At 41.6% G+C, this 10,151-nt stretch overlaps 1 non-coding gene across 1 annotated transcript; it reads right to left on the bottom strand.

The window, feature by feature from the left end:
* Window positions 1-331: 331 nt before the first annotated feature.
* On the bottom strand, window positions 332-438 carry LOC141694334 (small nucleolar RNA R71). Its single transcript, XR_012563649.1, has one exon. It is a non-coding gene; the product is annotated as a small nucleolar RNA R71 (small nucleolar RNA).
* Between the last annotated feature and the right edge of the window lie 9,713 nt (window positions 439-10,151).

The raw sequence follows: 10,151 nt of genomic DNA on the forward strand, positions 1-10,151 counted from the left end.
TGACATTCAGTCAAGCATTCTTCATCCAGCTATTCAAGCTAACACCTTTGAAATCAAGCCGGGCACTATTCAGATGGTGCAGAATTCTGTTTCCTTTGGAGGAGCTGCGACTGAAGACCCCAACATGCACATAAGGAATTTTGTCGAGATCTGCGGCACTTTTAAGTATAATGGCGTGACTGATGAGGCTATCAAGCTGAGGCTTTTCCCATTCTCACTGAGGGATAAAGCTAAGGACTGGTTACATTCTGAACCAGCTGGGTCCATCACTACGTGGCAAGATCTTGCGCAAAAGTTTCTGGTGAAGTTTTATCTGATGGCAAAGACTACTGCTATGAGGAGTGCTCTTACTCAGTTTGCACAGCAACCTACAGAATCTATGTGCGAAGCTTGGGAACGCTACAAGGAAATGTTGAGAAAGTGTCCACATAATGGAATGCCTGATTGGATGGTGATCACTGGTTTCTATAATGGTTTGGGGGCCCAATCTCGGCCATGCTCGATGCAGCAGCTGGAGGCGCCTTATGGGCTAAAAGCTATACTGAGGCTTATAATCTTATCGAGACTATGGCTGCAAATGAGCATCAAAACCCAACTCAGAGGATGATGTCTGGTAAGGTAGCATGTATTCTGGAAGTCGATGCAGCTACCGCTATTGCAGCACAGCTTCAAGCGCTGTCAATGAAGGTTGATTCTCTGGCTACATATGGAGTTAATCAAATAGCTATGGTTTTTGAGCTTTGTGCAGGTTCTCATGCTACGGATCAGTGTTCTCTTATCAACGAATCTGTTCAGTATGTGAATAATTATCAGCAACAACAGCAGCCTATGCCAGCTACCTATCATCCTAATAACAGAAATCATCCAAATTTCAGCTGGGGGAATAATCAGAATGCTATTCAGCCACCATATCAGCAAGGTGTGAGTAAACAGTTTAACCCACCTGGATTCCAGCAATCACAACAGTATGCTCAAAGGCAATCATATCCTCAACAGGGAAATGCAGTTGCACCTACTAGTGCTGATTTTGAGGAACTTAAGCTGTTATGCAAGAGTCAGGCGGTTTCTATCAAGACCTTGGAAAATCAAATCGGTCAATTAGCCAATGCAGTGCTCAATCGTCAACCTGGCACTCTTCCCAGTGACACGGAAGTACCAGGCAGGAAGGAAGCTAAAGAGCAAGTCAAGGCTATTACCTTAAGGTCTGGAAAAGTTGCTAATGCTGAAAATGCAAAAGAAGGAGAAGCTGAAATTAGAGATAAAAAAGCTAAGCAAAAGGAGAAAGCGGCGGAACCAAGGAAGACTACTGTTAAACACACTCTGCCTGAGGGTAATACAGGGGAGAAACAACTCTATCATCCACCACCTTTTCCTAAGAGATTGCAGCAACAAAAGCTGGATAGACAGTTCGGTAAGTTTCTGGAGGTGTTCAAGAAACTTCACATCAATATACCTTTCGCTGAGGCTCTGGAGCAAATGCCTAGTTATGCGAAGTTTATGAAGAGTATTCTTTCAAGGAAGGTGAAACTGGATGACCTTGAGACCGTTGCTCTCACGGAAGAATGCAGCGCTGTTCTGCAGCAAAAGTTACCGCCAAAACTGAAGGATCCAGGTAGCTTCACCATTCCTTGCACCATTGGCAAGTTGACTTTTGACAAGTGCCTTTGTGATTTGGGAGCAAGCATCAATCTGATGCCGTTGTCGATCTTTAAAAAGTTTGATTTGCCTGATCCAAAACCCACATACATGTCTCTACAATTGGCTGATCATTCCATTACTTACCCAAATGGCATAGTGGAGGATGTGCTAGTCAAGGTGGATAAGCTCTTCTTTCCTACAGATTTTGTTATTCTGGATTTTGAGGAAGATAAGAAGATTCCCATAATCTTGGGAAGACCTTTCTTGGCTACTGGCCGTACCTTGATAGATGTGCAAAAAGGTGAACTTACTATGTGGGTACAAGATCAGGATGTGACCTTCAACGTATTCAAGGCAATGAAATTCCCTACAGAAGATGAGGAGTGCTTAAAAGTGGATGTGATTGATTCTGCGGTTACTTCGGAGCTCGATCGCATGCTAATGTCTGATGCATTGGAAAAGGCCTTAGTGGGGGATTTTGACAGCGATGATGAAGATGGCAACAAGCAATTACAATATCTGAACGCTTCTCCCTGGAAGTGAAAGCTGGACATGCCGTTTGAATCTCTTGGTACTTCTGACCTCAAGAATGCTAAAGGAAAGCTCAAACCATTAATAGAGGAAGCACCTACCTTGGAGCTCAAGCCATTACCTGAACACTTGAGGTATGCTTTTTTAGGTGATGCATCTACTTTACCTGTTATTATTGCATCTGACCTTTCAGGTAGTGAGGAAGATAAGCTCTTAAGGATTTTGAGGGAATTCAAATCGGCTATTGGATGGACCATAGCAGACATCAAGGGGATCAGCCCTTCATATTGTATGCATAAAATTCTGCTAGAGGAAGGTAGTAAGCCGACTGTTGAACAGCAGCGCAGACTGAATCCTATCATGAAGGAGGTGGTGAAGAAAGAAATTTTGAAATGGATGGATGCAGGCATCATTTATCCTATTTCTGACAGTTCATGGGTGAGCCCCGTACAATGTGTACCTAAGAAAGGAGGTATCACTGTGGTAGCAAATGAGAAGAATGAGCTCATCCCCACTCGACTAGTTACAGGATGGAGAGTATGCATGGATTATCGAAAGTTGAACAAAGCCACGAGGAAGGATCACTTCCCTCTTCCGTTCATTGATCAGATGCTTGACAGGTTGGCTAGTCACGAGTATTTTTGTCTTCTGGATGGCTATTCAGGGTATAATCAGAGTTGTATTGCACCAGAGGATCAGGAAAAGACAACCTTCACTTGTCCATTTGGCACGTTTGCTTTTCGCAGAGTTTCGTTTGGGTTATGTGGAGCCCCGACCACTTTTCAGAGATGTATGATGGCTATATTCTCCGACATGATTGGAAATAATGTCGAGGTGTTCATGGACGACTTCTCCGTCTTTGGACATTCGTATGATGAATGTTTGAATAATCTTCGCGCCGTACTCAAAAGGTGCGTGGAAACTAATTTGGTGCTCAATTGGGAGAAATGTCATTTTATGGTGCGTGAAGGCATTATTCTTAGGCATAAGGTCTCTAGCAAGGGTCTGGAGGTGGACAAGGCCAAGGTGGGAGTCATTGAAAATCTTCCACCACCTATTTCTGTGAAAGGAATCCGTAGTTTTCTTGGTCATGCGGGTTTTTATCGGCGATTCATCAAGGACTTTTCAAAGATATCTAAGCCATTGTGCAATTTGCTTGAGAAAGATGTGCCTTTTAAATTTGATGATGAATGTTTGGCGGCATTCGAGACTCTCAAGAAGAGTTTGATCACTGCACCAGTTATTACAGCACCAGATTGGACAGAGCCGTTTGAAATGATGTGTGATGTGAGTGATTATGCGGTAGGTGCAATTCTGGGACAGCGCAAGAATAATCTCTTTCATGTGGTCTATTATGCGAGTAAGACCTTAAATGGGGCCCAAATGAACTACACCACTACGGAGAAGGAGCTCTTGGCTATAGTCTTTGGTTTCGAGAAATTTCGATCTTATCTGCTTGGTACTAAAGTAACAGTATTCACTGATCATACGGCCATTCGCTATCTGGTTTCCAAGAAGGATTCGAAGCCGAGACTCATTCGTTGGGTGCTCTTACTTCAGGAATTTGAGTTAGAGATCAAGGATAGAAAAGGTACTGAGAAACAAGTAGCTGACCATCTCTCTAGGTTGGAGAATCCCGATTCTACTTCACAAGATAGGACATTAATCAATGAATCTTTTCCGGATGAGCAGTTGTTTGTAGTTCAGGAGGAAGAACCATGGTTTGCAGATATTGTAAACTATCTCGTCAGCAATATAATGCCTCCTAATTTGACCTCCGCTCAAAAGAAGAAGTTTTTGCATGAGGTGAAGTGGTATATGTGGGATGAACCATATTTGTTTAGACAGGGAGCTGACCAGATCATCAGGAGATGTATCCCGTTCTGTGAGACGGAGGGGATATTATGAGACTGCCACTCCACGGTTTATGGTGGACACTATGGTGGTGAGAAGACGGCAGCTCGTATTCTGCAAGCAGGTTTTTTATGGCCTACTTTGTTTAAGGATGCTCATCAGTTTGTTTTACGGTGTGATCGTTGCCAAAGAGTGGGAAATTTGACAAGAAAGGATGAAATGCCGTTAAATGTGATGCTTGAAGTCGAGGTCTTTGATGTTTGGGGAATCGATTTCATGGGGCCTTTTGTCTCGTCCTGCAATAATCAGTATATCTTGCTGGCAGTCGATTATGTCTCAAAATGGGTAGAAGTCAAAGCTTTACCGATAAATGATGCAAAGGCAGTGCTAAATTTTCTTCATAAGCAGATTTTCACAAGGTTTGGAACACCTCGGGTAATCATAAGTGATGAAGGGTCGCATTTCTGCAACCGTAAGTTCACTTCTATGATGCAGCATTATAATGTGAATCATCGAGTGGCTACTGCCTATCATCCGCAAATAAATGGTCAAGCGGAAGTGTCTAACAGAGAGATCAAGCGCATTCTAGAGAAGGTTGTTTGTCCGTCAATGAAGGATTGGTCTTTAAAGCTTGATAAAGCTGTTTGGGCTTATAGAACAGCATATAAAACTCCACTTGGTATGTCCCCGTTTCAGTTGGTGTACGGTAAGGGATGTCATTTACCTGCGGAGCTTGAGCATAAGGCCTACTGGGCGTTGAAAAAGTTGAACCTGGATTTAGATGCAGCTGGTAAGAAAAGAATGCTTCAGCTTAATGAACTTGATGAATTTCAACTTCAAGCGTACGAGAATAACAAAATGTATAAGGAAAAGGTGAAGAGGTGGCACGATAGGAAGCTACATCCTAAGTTATTCGTGCCGGGGCAACAAGTTCTCTTATTCAACTCTCGTCTCCGACTTTTTCCTGGTAAGTTGAAATCGAGGTGGTCTGGACCTTTTATTGTCAAAACTGTGTTTCCACATGGAGCGGTGGAAATTTTTGAGAATGATCCGGACCAAGCATTCAAGGTTAACGGTCAGCGTTTGAAGCACTACTATGGGGATATGGCAAACCGAGAAGTGGTTAGTGCCATTTTGTTGACTACTTGAGAAAGGTATGCAACGTCAAGCTAATGACGAAAAAGAAGCGCTGCGTGGGAGGCAACCCATGATTTGTTGTTACAGGAACCCTTAGAAGTTAATAACCTATCCAAAAACACAAAAAAATCAGAAAAACGGGGCTGAAAAAAAAATTTCCAGTGACCCCCTGAGCGCCCGCTCAGCTTTGCTGAGCGACCGCTCAGGGGTCGGCTGAATGAATTTTTTTTAGTTCAAAAAAAAAATTAGAAAAAAATAAAACCCAACTTTAGCCCATAAACCCACGATTTGTTCCTACTACCCCATGATTTTACCCCTCAATCCCCAACCCTAATCTAATTTAACCTATTCCACACCCTATATATACATACACATATCCTATATATCTCCCACAAACTTCCTACACTTAAACTCTCTCCCAAGCACCAAAACTCAGTTCTTAAACACTTTTATTCGAGATTCAATGGCAACCAAGAGAGCACGAACTATCGATAGCAGCAGCACAGTCCCTACTGCTGATTCATCAAGGGGTACTGCTGCAAGGCCTCGGTTGACTGACAGAGCTGCGGAGGAGGAGTACACTAGGCTTTTGGGGAAGCCGATTCTGAAGGAGAGAGGGTTTTTACCATCGGGGAGGGATGGTGAGTTGCTACCCATGATTGCAGAGAAGGGGTGGATAGCTTTTTGTGAGTCGCCCGCAGTAGTGCCGATGAGCGTGGTTTGCGAGTTCTATGCGAACGCGAAGGCCGAAAAGAATGGGTTTTCTGTGGTCCGAGGGCTGACGGTTGATTATCACCCTGCGGCGATTCGCCGTGTGATTGGGCAGCGAGAGATGAAGCCCGAGGAGGAGAACTGGAATGAGAAGACTGCTGAGGATTTTGACTTGGATTTGATTTGTGCGACTCTCTGTAGGTTGGGCACAGTTTGGACCTTCAAGACCGGCACTAATGAGTATCGTCACTTCCCGGCGATCGCTATGAACAGGTATGCCCGTGCATGTAATGCATTTATTTGTGCTAATATTTTGCCTTCTTCGCATGCACACGAGGTCACAGTAGAGAGAGCACAATTGTTGTGGGGAATTCTTAATGAGGAGTACTATGTGGACCTTGGTGAGTTTATCTACCAAGGAATTCTGAAGTTTTTGAGGGGAGCTAAGCATATGAACATCCCTTATGCATCCACGGTTACGAAGCTGTGCCGAGCAGTAGGAGTGAACTGGTCGGCTCATGAGCAGTTGCAGTTGCCGGCAGCTCCGATTGATTCTGGGACTCTGAACGGGATGCAAGAGTGGACCGGTGGTGAGCCCGAGGAGCATGGGCTGGGTTATCGTCTTCCAGGAGGGCGTCCAACATGAGGTGCTACTATGGCTAGGCCTAGGCGTGATGAGGCTGGTTCTTCGAGAGCTCAGGAGGGTGATGGGATGGCTGATACCCAGTATAGGAGGCTTTCACGGCGGATGGATGCAATGTACGAGACGCAGAGCAGGTTTGCTCAGGAGCTCACCCTTGCGTTAGGGAATGCTTTTCGGGGCCTTGAAGCTGATATCCAGTGGCCAGTTTTTGGTGAGGACTCTGCATACCCGCCGCCTGATACTCCACCCACTGAGGGTGATGATGATGATGACTCCGAGTAGGTATACCCTGTGTTCCTTTCTACTACTTTCACTGGGGACAGTAAAAATTTTAAGTTTGGGGGTGGTAGTTAAGGAATACTGTGTGTGTGTCATATAGCTGCATATTCATGATATTTTAATTCATATAGTTGCATAATTCATGCCATATAGTTTTTTTTAAATAGCTTTATTTGTTATCATATCATGTAGCTCATGCATATACCATGATCCCTTTTGCGATGATTTATCGACTGAATTGTGATATTGATGCGAGTGTAGTGATAGCATTAAGGTGATATTGAGTCGTGTAAGTTGATATGCATGCTAGAAGCACTTGTATTTTCACTAAGTCTTAGAGAATGCTTAAGGGCTAGATTGTTTGTATGATTTGATTATTTTCGAGGTTAATTTATTTATTATGCTTAGAATTCGATAATAGGTTCTTAGTGATAAAGGCATGAAAAAGAAAAAATTGGAGTAAAAAATGGAATTTGTTGCTAGTTGTGGCTAGGCGTCAAATGGCTAGTAGCCGGCTCGCTTGTTGTGCGAGTAGTCTATGGTTGAGCAAGATGGAGCGAAACGCACTTGCTCAGAAATTTTATAAAAAGAAAAAAAAAGAATAAAGAAAAAAAAAGAGAAGAAAAGAAAAATTGTGGTGCTTATGCATAATTGATCACGAGTGGGCTCTTTGGTATTCGAGTTATTAAGTTCTTAGGGGACTTTGTGCCTAGTGACCTAAGGCTTTTAGAGTCTGGGATCCACTAACCTAACGCTCGCTACATGGATACCATTGTACACGTCTTTTGTGGACCTCACTCATTGCATGGTCAAATAAGCATTTGTGTTGTGAATAAAAAACATGATTCCGTAATAAGCTCCAGAATTCTTGTAGTGTTGTATGTCACTTTGTGCCTATAATTTTTATTCTTTTTATAATCATGTGATTGCCTTGAGGATAGTCGAGTCATAATAATTGGTCTAGTTCCGAAGCATATCTGTTAAGCATCTGCACACACCACATTTCTGGCTGTATGTTCGTTTGCATGAGTTTATTGATCTTTAGTCGCCTAACTGTATTTGTTGAGTTGTTGCAATTTGGTTGGTTTATTCGTAGTAAGGGGGATCGCTGCATTTTCATATAGATTGCATTCATGCATGTTTTTATTTGTTTTTGAGTCTGTGACGCTTGAGGACAAGCATTGATTTAAGTTTGGGGGTATGATAAGTGGCATTTTATACCACTTAGAACATCTTAAAATGGCTTAAATTGGTGCCTTGAAATCAAGTATTTTGTGTATTTGATGCGTTTTTCTAGTGTTTATGCATTTCAGGGTATTAGTTGCATTTCGGAGGAGTAATCATCAAGAATAAGCCTTGGCATGTGTTCACCATTGCGAGAGGAAAGAAATGGGCAGATTACGGCGAAGAAACGGAGCAAACTCAGGAATTTTCCAGAAGGGTCCTGAGCGCCCGCTCAGCAATGCTGAGCGGCCGCGCAGAAAGCTGAGCGCCAGCTGAGCGGCCGCGCAGGGTCGGGAAAAAAGACAATTTATTTTATGACTTCTACTTCTGTTTGGCTTCCACTTCTATGTAATCTGAGTTTTATGGGACTATTATATAAGTAGATTTGGAGACGTTTTCACGAGAGTGGATCATGGTATTACGCAAGGAGTGAAGGAGATAAGGAAGAAGATTGTTTTAGCTCACAGCAACGAAGAGGAAGCATATTTTCTTGTGATTCTTGTTTCGTTGTAACGTTGGATGCTAGTTTTCTTACTTTGAACCTATTTATTCTTGTGACGTACTCTGATTTAATATAATTAGTTTAGTTATTATTTTCTTGTGTTTGTTTATCATGATTTCATATGAACCCATGATGACGATAAGTGCTATTATTGGCTAATCGTGATCATGGGTTGCAACGGATTTACTATGGAATTCTTTAGTTAATTGTTTAATACTTTAGTGTGTGATGATTGTATGATATCTAGTATTGGTTGTGCGTATTCGTCTTATGTGCATCGCGAACATATAAGATAGGGTGTTAATCTCTTGTGAAGCGACGGTGGATCTTGAGGTTTAGAACTTGCCATGCTAGCATAGGTTCATGTATGATGTGCATGATTAATGGGTAACTCTAACAGTGTTATTTGTCCTGTGTAATCAAAAGGAATAACTTGTGCTTAAATTGTTGTGTTGTCAATTTCTGTAGACATATAGGAACTCAACATAATTGATGACTATTCAACTTCTATCTTAATTGTGGATGTTTGGTAGAGTGGTATTAGTACAATGAAAGTTGGCTTTTATCAGTTTCGTGTTATTCGATTAATATCATCACTGTCATATGCTAAAGGTAATAACAATAGCTATTGAAGGAAGTAGTAATGAAGTTGTGATCTCATGAGTGTTTTAATATTGTTAAATTGAAGTGTTAATTAAGTGATTAATTAAGTAGTTAATTGTAGTTAATGTTTAGTCAACAATTCTAAGTGTTAGTGTCTTAACATTGAGAAGTAATCATACATTGGTGTGTGAGTTTAATTAGACAATAAATTAGTCTGAGTCTCTGTGGGAACGAACTAGAAAGTATTCTATATTACTTGAGAACGCGTATACTTGCGTGAATATTAGCGCGTGTTTTTGCCCTAACAATCATCACTTATATATTACAATCTCTCCCAACTTGTTCATTATGGAATTATGCACAAGTTCTGATTGATGATGTCAAAACTCTAGCTAAATGCGGAATTCAATCTCCCTATCTGGTCTTCTTTTGTGAGTTACACATTTAGATTTATTCTTCTCTCCCCCTATGAAGAATATAATTTTATTATCTGGCAACATCCATCAGCTGTTTTGACATTTAGATATATTCTCCCCCTTTTTGACATTATCTCCAGGTAGAAAGATCCAGCTAGATGTACATTATTCAAGCTGCTGTCATTGTCCATTTAGAACACTATCTGTAGCTTCGATCTTCAGTGAGATATGTGGTGATGAGTTTATCAAGTAGAATAGGAGTTTCACTTAGATCTGCAGAAGAAGCCTGTTAGTAACAAAAGTCCTAAACTATCTGTTCTTTTGAATAACTAGTCTCACTACTTCTCACTGCACTAGTCTCATGACTTTTGAGAGTCAGAGTTTCCTCACAAGGATTACTAAATCCAGACACTCATATACCTGTCCTTTTACCAGGAAGGATCCTGCCTCTTTTACTTTCTATTTTTCTCTCAATCTTCCATATAGGTCTAAACATACACATTTCATCAGAAGAGTAAATACTAGTTTGAGATTGTAAGATGAATGAATCATCAGAAACACCTGTGACTAGGGTCACAGTTTGACTCACAAATTGCTCTGTAGTTTTGATAGT

Source organism: Apium graveolens, chromosome 10, assembly GCF_009905375.1.
Source record: "Apium graveolens cultivar Ventura chromosome 10, ASM990537v1, whole genome shotgun sequence".
NCBI lineage: Eukaryota > Viridiplantae > Streptophyta > Magnoliopsida > Apiales > Apiaceae > Apium > Apium graveolens.